Source organism: Brassica oleracea, chromosome C4 (assembly GCF_000695525.1).
Source record: "Brassica oleracea var. oleracea cultivar TO1000 chromosome C4, BOL, whole genome shotgun sequence".
Classification (NCBI taxonomy): domain Eukaryota; kingdom Viridiplantae; phylum Streptophyta; class Magnoliopsida; order Brassicales; family Brassicaceae; genus Brassica; species Brassica oleracea.
Genome location: NC_027751.1, coordinates 43306231 through 43315397, shown reverse-complemented (window position 1 = coordinate 43315397; position 9167 = coordinate 43306231). Strand labels below are relative to the sequence as shown.

At 34.4% G+C, this 9167-nt stretch overlaps 1 pseudogene; it reads right to left on the bottom strand.

Annotated features, from left to right (window-relative positions):
- Positions 1–982: 982 nt before the first annotated feature.
- LOC106339341 lies at positions 983–6159 on the bottom strand (annotated as a pseudogene).
- Positions 6160–9167: the final 3008 nt, after the last annotated feature.

The following is a 9167-nucleotide window of genomic DNA, read 5'->3' as shown; positions in this document are numbered from 1 at the left end:
AATAATCTACGAATCAACTTTCTCACCAGGAATTTTTTTTTTATCAAGACAAAGATGAGGTTTAATCTATTGATCGGAGGAAAATCAAAGGTTATAATCTCTACCCTTATTCTTAAACTTAGACGGATATGAAACTTTAATATAATAGGGTTTGTTCATCTAATTGATTTTCTAGATATACAATTCCTGGTAGATCAGACGGTGAATTGAGAGATGGAGTATTAGAAAAGGTGTCACAGTTTTTTCAAACGACCAGAAGCAATATCAATCTGGGATATTTGCAACAACGATGTCATTTATCAAGTACATCGTTTTTAAGAAAAGATAAGTTTCTTGACCTTATTGAAACCTAAATTAATGTTGGTTTTCCAAAAATATCCAATCTGTTGTTCTTTGTACTGCCTTTTTGTGTCAATTAAATTATATTTTTCTTGTCTTGATCTTATTTTTCCTTTGTTGTCTGGTAACTGATATTTGTTTTGTTCAGTTAAAGCTAACATATGATAATATATATATATATATATATATATATATATATATATATATATATATAGGTAATTCCCAAGACATGATTAAAGAAAACAGTGGAAAACATAGCATTGGAACAACTCAAAAGAAAACAATTTCAGAGAACAAAGGTTAGTACTTTATCTAATGTACTTTATTGAGTAAGCGTGAACTAAAATCAGTAGACTCATTATAGGGATAGACGGGTTAGGATTGTACCAATACCTGGATTTAAATTTGAAACTGATTGGTGGTGAATAGAATATTATCTTGATCGTTGGTTGTTCTATGTATTGTTCAAATCTCTTATAGTTAAGTTTTATTTTGACTGGATTGGTATTGATCGGTAGACCTTTACACGAAAATATAGTTAGTTGATGATTGGTTTGACTTCAAACCTCTATTAGGAAGATAAAATTATCTGCAGTAGATTGTGTGTGCTAAATAGAATAACAAACTTGAATTTATTTAGTTGAAAAGTCGAAACAACTTTGAAAACTTGAAATCAAATGTATCTGAAGCAAAAATAAAACACAAAACACCAGTTGCACTCCGCTCACTGAAACAAACTCACTTTAAGACACGATCATTACTCCTCTCAGTTTTCAAGATTACTGAAAACTTCTTTGAAAACAAAATTAGTAGTTTTGCTTTGCGGCTTACCCTCTTTATCAACAATCAGAATTTTCAAACCTTTCTTGGACGTAACCCTTGAAATAGCAACATAAAGCTGTCCATGAGAAAACACTCCTCTAGGAAGGAATAGTCCCACTTCAGACAGTGATTGTCCTTGACTTTTGTTGATGGTTATTGCAAAAGCCACAGCTAAAGGCAGTTGTCTTCTACGCATCTTGAAAAGAAGAAGTCTTTTATCTGTTGGAGTAATCAACAATTTAGGAATATAAATGACTTTACCAACCTTGGCACCTGTTATGATTCTAGCTTCCACCATGAAATCCATAAGTTCAGTGATTTGCAGTCTTGTTCCATTCATTAAACCCTCATTAGGATTAATGTTCCTAAGCAACATAACAGGACAACCAATCTTCAATCTTAGACTATGATTTGGTAGACCAGAAACTTTAATGCAGTCTTGTTCCATTCATTAAACCCTCATTAGGATTAATGTTCCTAAGCAACATAACAGGACAACCAATCTTCAATCTTAGACTATGATTTGGTAGACCATAAACTTTAATGCTATTTAGGAAGTCAGAACTGAGGGCATCATTATTGACCGAAGCAGTAACAGATGGATCTATACTGTCAGATGAGGTGTAAATCATTTCTTCACCTGATGGAAATAAACAAATTTCAAAAAGGAGTCAGTGTGTATGCAATATAATGAAAAAATATAATAAATAAAACAAATGTCTTACCATCAAGCTTAGATAACATATGATCATTAATCATATTAACATCCTCATTAGTTGGACATAAGATTGCTCTCTGTTGGAAAAACTTAGGATCTTTCATCCCTCTCAGTGAATCAATGTCTCCATAAATGGCAAGACTTATAGTCTCTAAAGGATCGTCAGGATCCATAATTAGAAATTCTTCTGGAATATCAATTAAAGCCTCCCCATCATTAGGCTCTGATACTCACCCGTCCCCAACAGCCAAAATCCACTCTGAAAATTCTTTTAGATCTTTGGCCTCTTCATCCGCTAGATGATTTGAACACAGTCTCACATTCTTTGTAAGTTTCAGAACCTTGCAATGTTCCCATAGATATGATGAGTTCATGGAAGCCAACACAATCTCAGCCCTACCACCTCCTGTAATCACATGAAGTACTTGTCGAAAATCACCTCCAAACACAATAACCTTTCCACCAAAAGGTTTTTATCATGATTCCCCATCAGATCATTTAAACTTCTATCTAAAGATTCAAAACAATGTCTGCTCATTATTGGTGCTTCATCCCAGATAATTAGAGACGCCTCTTTTATCAAATTAGCCTTATCTGATCCATGAGACAATGAACATGTAGTGAACTCATCTGGATTGATTGGTATGCTAAAACGGGAATGAGCAGTCCTACCACCTGGTAACAACAGAGAAGCCATCCCGCTAGATGCAGTATTAAGAACTATATCTCCCCTACACCTCAACGCAGATGAAAAAAGTTTCCAAAGAAAGGTTTTTCGTGTGCCACCAAAACCGTAAACAAAGAACATTCCGCCTCTATCTTCAACAACTGCAGTAATGATCTAATCGTAGATTTTTCTTTGTTCATCAGTCATCTTTAGAAAATCAATATCATGAGTGGCCTGCAATTCTTCCAGATCGTAATCTAGTTCATCCAAGATCAAAACATTTTCGATCGGTTTGGCATTGTCAGGAAGCTTTGGCATAGACTCATATAGTGAAAGTGAACTCCCATTCCTTTTCATAAGCTTCTCAATCTCTATAAGAGCATACAATTTCTTGTCATTGTCGCTCAGTGTAAGTCCTGAAAACATAGTACGAACACCACAAATTTAGTCACGCTCTACATCATATATACTTACAGATGGTAGTATTGTACCTTCGTTTTTTACAAAAGATTTAGCAAACTGAAAACATCATTCGCATGGTTAGAAGATGGTAGAATTGTACCTGGCCTATTAAAACGAAGTCTGCGATTATACTCGATATCTTCTGATAAGAGCTCCCACGTTTTTTGCCAAACAACCTCTGGTTGAGTCAGAGTGTCTGACAGAAGCATTAGAACAGATCACGAACAACGGCTGCAGAACTATCATAACTACGCCTCACTAAGTCATCTATATACTCCTGGTCATCATCCAGTATTCCCCGAGCATAACATGCTTCTTTGTACCCCTCATAAAGCACACCATTATAGGTTTTAATATCATCAAAGCTGGTAGGACCTTTGACATAGTTCAACAACACTCTTAAATAATAAGAGCTTTCCTGTTTACGTGGGGCATAGTTGATTCTTCCAACGCTGAATCCTTGTTTCCTTCTACTGAACTTCTTCTGACTCTTCGAATATGTATAATAGTTGGGAATCTGAATATATGTAAGAGTCCGAGCGAAAGCATCAACTTTATTCAGCTCAAACCAAGCCAAAAACATTGTATTTTCTAGGAGTTTACGACCAACAACGTCCTGAACTTTGTCCTTCCCCTTAAAGATAATGATTTGTTTCCCTGGTAGATGAAATGTAAGCTTCTCCACTGCTGTGGATCTATAATGTATTGGAAACTTAAAAATCCTCCACGATCCTTCAAAAGTGGAAACATATCTACAATAATCACAACAATATAAGTTAGAATATCAGAATGAAGTCATACTAAACTGCAAAATAATTTGGATAGATGCCTAAGTAAATATTCAACCTGCAATCAAAGAGATCCTTAATTTCATTCTTTTTAATCTCCACAGCAGTGGAGTTCGCTGCTTCTGAGCTTGCTGCTGCTGAGGTCGATGTAGCTGAGTTCGCTGCTGATGAGTTCGTTGGAGATGAGCCCGCTGCTGCTTGTGGCCCTGGTGGTTCGACTACCACAGTTACACGGTCAGCTCCTTTATTAATGTATTTAAATAAATATTTAATAGAACCAACTTAGTTGCACCACTCCACATTAATGTGTGCTCGATAACGAAGTGAGAGTTTCTTGTTATAAGGGATGACCCATCTGTTATCACATTTCAAACCATTCTTCTTAACATAACTGGTAGCTTGCTCACGTCTCCTATAAACCGGAAATCCATCTTTTTCACTCTAGTATTTTCAGCGAATGGTTTAGGAAACATTTTCGAACACTGACCATTTTCCATACATGGTGAATTCATATTAGCAGCTCCACACGTACCATGAATCATGGATTCCTTAACAACATCGTAAAGATCTGGATCAGTTGATTTATCTGGAATCTCGGCTGATATGATTCTATCAATGTCTTCTGTTTTTGGAAATTTGGAGGATGGATGCATAAAGAGCAGAATGTGAGCATGCGGCAAACCTCTCTTTTGAAACTCAACAGTATACATAGCTGCAAATAGGAAAAACAGTAAAAAAATACTATAAACAAACAAAGACAGTATATAAATTAATCTGAGATTCTTATATTCCTCCATGAGTAAAATGACAAATAACTAAGTGTTGAAAACAAACTTACCTGAAGCTGTCTTCCCCAAAATGTTCTTCTTTGTCAAATCATTCATCAATGAATCGAGTTTCATCTTAAAGATCCGACAACTAATATCCGGCCTGTCATCTGAATTCAAGCCTCTCTTTTTCAGAAATCTTGTAAGTTCAGGCCATTTTGGATTGCATGTGAAGGTGATGAAAAGGTCTGGAAAACCAAAATATCTACAGATGGCCATAGCGTCTAAATACATATTCTTCATGTATCTTGGACCCCCTGTGAAAGTAGCTGGTAGAACAAATTGCTGACCTTGTTGATTCATGTCTGAGTAGCCAGTATTTTCTGACTCCTTGATAGAGGCGTAACTATCCGAACGCAAACATGTCTGGTTAAGCTACAAATATCTCAATCTGTTGGATTCGATGGTAGTATAGGCATCAACTATGAATTGTTGAAACAACCTTCTTGAATAAAGCAGAACATGTGACTCATTTTCTCGCTCTTGCATCCGGAAAGCAAAAAACTGCCTCATACTGATAGTATCCTTTTTGAGCTTCTTTGAAGCTTCCGTGACACCCTTTTTAATACCAACCCTGAATCCATCTTCACCATACACAAATAGTAGAGGATACTGAAGTGCTAGATAGGAAATATGGATCTCATCAATCCTTGTAAGTCGACCAAACTTGTGTTGTATAACAATATCCCGCTTATCCATTCCTAGATTAAAATCTCCAGGAATCAATGCAGCAACCTCAGATGATGTTGGTGTATTATATGTACGACCATCTTTGTCACTTCTACTGACAATTCGCATATGGAAAGTCTGATCAGGATTCATTCGAAATCTCTCTTTAGCTGATCGAAACTGCGCGACATAGGGATTAACAACATTCAACATATTCATCATAGGCTGAATAATATCTTTCTTCAACCCTTCTATTGTACTCTCCGTCTGCGTATTTTTGCCACTTCTGAAAACATTCAGTGAATAACAATCGTTTAGTAAGTATACAAAAGACTTTTTCCTAAATGTAACATAACTTATTGACAAAACCATATTAGTTACCTCAGAGCATTAGATCTGTTTTGAACCTCGTTCTCTGTGTCAACAATGTAAAGCTGTCCAAACTTGGCATAGCCCCCTTCAGGTGGGGTTAAACTCCCCATGAGATGATAATTTTCACCATGAAGCACCAACATTTGTGGGCCTCGTTCCTTTTTAACAGATTTATCTACTTTTCCACCAAGAGAAGTGAATGAGAAACCATATTATATGATTTGGTATTCTTCTGAAAATGTTTACTAAGCTTATCATTTCCTGTGAGAAGCTTCATTAGAACTTCAGGGGGTTTCTTTAAAAATGGCAGCTGGACTTTACCTTGCATGCAACACAATGTAAATATAGGTTTTCTTCTATATTTGCTCTTATTTATGCGTTCGCCTAACCACATGATAGCTCCACAATTAACACAACTGTAAGATGGGTCACCTTCATCAACATAATCTGTTTCATAAGATTATTGTAGGTTAGAAACACACATTACATATTTAAGTAATAAAATGAGAAATTTTTACTAACCATCTTCTTTGGATGACACTGCTTTCGCTTTTGTCTTCACCTCAGATAAGGTTTTCTTAAATAAAGCTGCTAGAAGATTAACTCGTCCAGATTGATCTACTTTCTCTGGTTCTTGTACAGTAGATTGTTCATCATCTGAAATTTCAGTATCAGAACTGTCCTGACTACTGGATTCAACTTCTAGATCATCACATTCATCTATGGAGCCTAGAAAATCTGTAAAATATACCCACCAAATAAATTATAAGACGTTTGTATTTTCATAAGTTAAATGATAATACAAACTTCCATTCATTCTCTGGTTGAAAAAAAAATACCTATGTTCTCTAGTTCAGAATTTTTTGAAATTCCTGAATATATTGTGGTTTCTCTGGTGCGTCATTTTAATGTTTGTCTTTGTTGTGTTTTGACTTCCAAATATGACCTGACTCAAACATGATCCTCTTATTGTACTTGAGATGGCTGCATAGTAAATTGAATTATCAGAGGATACTATATAATGAAAAAACAAAAATTTAGCTATCATTGCAGTATTTGCTATCATCACTAAATTAAGATATTAAACATACCTTCATGTATTCGACTCTTTTTAGTTTGTTTAGAGTTGTCATTATTTTCTTTGTCAAAACAAATTACAGAAAAACATGTACGATATGAGTCGAATGATAAAACAACTTAGTACATAACTTAGTATCAATATAAAATATAAACACCTCGTTTGTTTGTAGGATTTGACACTGTTACTTGTGTTTGGAACCTTGATGAAACCTTTCTATTGGTAACATCATGCAATAATCTTGCAAAAACAGTACTCAAAGGGACATCTTTATTCTTTTTATGATCTATTCTCTGTTTAGACTGAGGTTTTGAACACAACCGATGACCATCAGCTCCAAGGGGAGGTTGATACTTTCTTTTCATCCTGTCCATTATAAGAGTAATGTTAGCCGAAATATTTTTTATAAAACATCATGTGGATTAAAATATAGTTGTCTAATCAAGTACATGTTTCCATTATGAAGAATAGTATCCCTACCTTTACAACAGTTGTGATAGGTATAAAATTGCTCAATGACTGAAAACAGTTTTGATAATAGCAAAAGTTTTTTTCTTTGGTTAGATTCACGACTCCTTTCTAATTCGTAGTATAGGCGGGACAATGAAAAAATTAAAATGAGAAATAATGAAGTTAAGATTCTTTACATGTTATATCTTGCTTAATATCTGTTTAGATCACAACAATATCTCCTATAAAATTAGTTTTAGATTATATCTTAACCGATTAGTTTAATGTGTTCCTTTGTTTAAAATATAGATAGTTATTGTTTATAACAGCCTTTATAGGATGTATACTCCCAACTTAATTTGTTTTTATAGGATGTATATGGATTTGACGATACAATTTTGGGAAAGGTTTACAAAAGGAAGTCGAACTACAGCTTATTACAAGTAAGAATATCCACTATGCGCAAGTTGTGAGTATAGAGTACATTTCCATATGCGAATAGATTTAGTTAAGTGCGATGGATAACTATAATTTAATAGAGCAGATTTACACTTTTTATTATTTGGTCGTTAACTTAGAGAAATAATATGAGTGTGATATTTATTCAAATTCCTCTTTATTGATAAAAACCAAACAATAAGACATTGAAATAAAACAGATAATAGAAAATTAAGGAAAACATATTTTTGAAACTAAAACCAAAACCAAATAAAAACACACGCAGCAACTCAGTTTACTCTCCACAATTCTTTTCCACCTTGATTATCTTCGAGCATTGTTTCTTAGAAGTAGAAGAAAGGTCATCAATCTCATTGTTTCCTTTTCGTTTTGATAGTGGAGTTGAAGACAAACATGTGGTGTCTTCACTCTCAATGCTGATCAAAGATACCTTCAAAATCACAGAATATATATTAAAAATCATTGACATAAATATGCTTAATACAATATCTACTTAATATGAATAACGAAGTTTTGGCCAACCTGTCCTGATGAACGGTCTGATAAAGCAATGTTGGTCAATGTATCCTCAGTATTCTCATCGTCAGACTGAGATATGATATCATTAGCAGACCATATCTTTCCAATGTTAAATATATTGGCTCCATAGTCAACATTGTCTTTGCTCACATACACACGAAACTTGAAAGCTTTACCAATAAGATCATTAATAGCATCAGGCAAGTCTTCAGGATCCTCAATCTAAAGATGAACAAATAATACATTAAAAACGACTGCATATATAAAATATATAACAATGAAATGAAAACTTTTACATACCTCTTCTAGAGAACCATCTAAAAGCACTTCTGCACTTACTCCCAAAATGGGTTCAACAATACTATCAAGAAGCAGGACTCTAGTTTCACCAGTGTCATCCTTTATAAGTAGATGTAGTTTAAACCTAAAAATTAAAAAGTTGTAAGTTATATAGATCGGATACATATGTAATCTATTAAGATTGAGAAACACACTTAGGAGAAACATTGGTTATGGACTGATGGCATCCATCACAACGCCACAGATGTTTCACAGGTACCACATCCCTTTTGGTAATGTTGGTCACCTTTTTGAAATGGCACTTAACACAACCAAAATAATACCAAGCCCAGTCTGTATCAATTGCAAAAATCGTGCCCTTACAATGCACTTTTCAGTCTACAAATATAACATATGTATTAGTTTGTACAAATGTGTTGATTAATACAGTATATACATGATATAAGAATAGAAAACTTACCTCAGTGGCCATTATGATATCAAGTATTGATCTCTCTGGATAAGTAGACCATTTATCAGGTTGGCGTTTGTTTCCTTGAGTTTTTGCAACCTCATGACTACCGGTAGTGAGAGCAAGGTCATTATTTGGTAACCTGGATAGTAATTAAACCTTTGAGACAGCACATTTATGTATTATTGTTATACAAATATTTAGTATGTGAAACAAACAAAACGTACACTTGTAGATAGTCTTGGA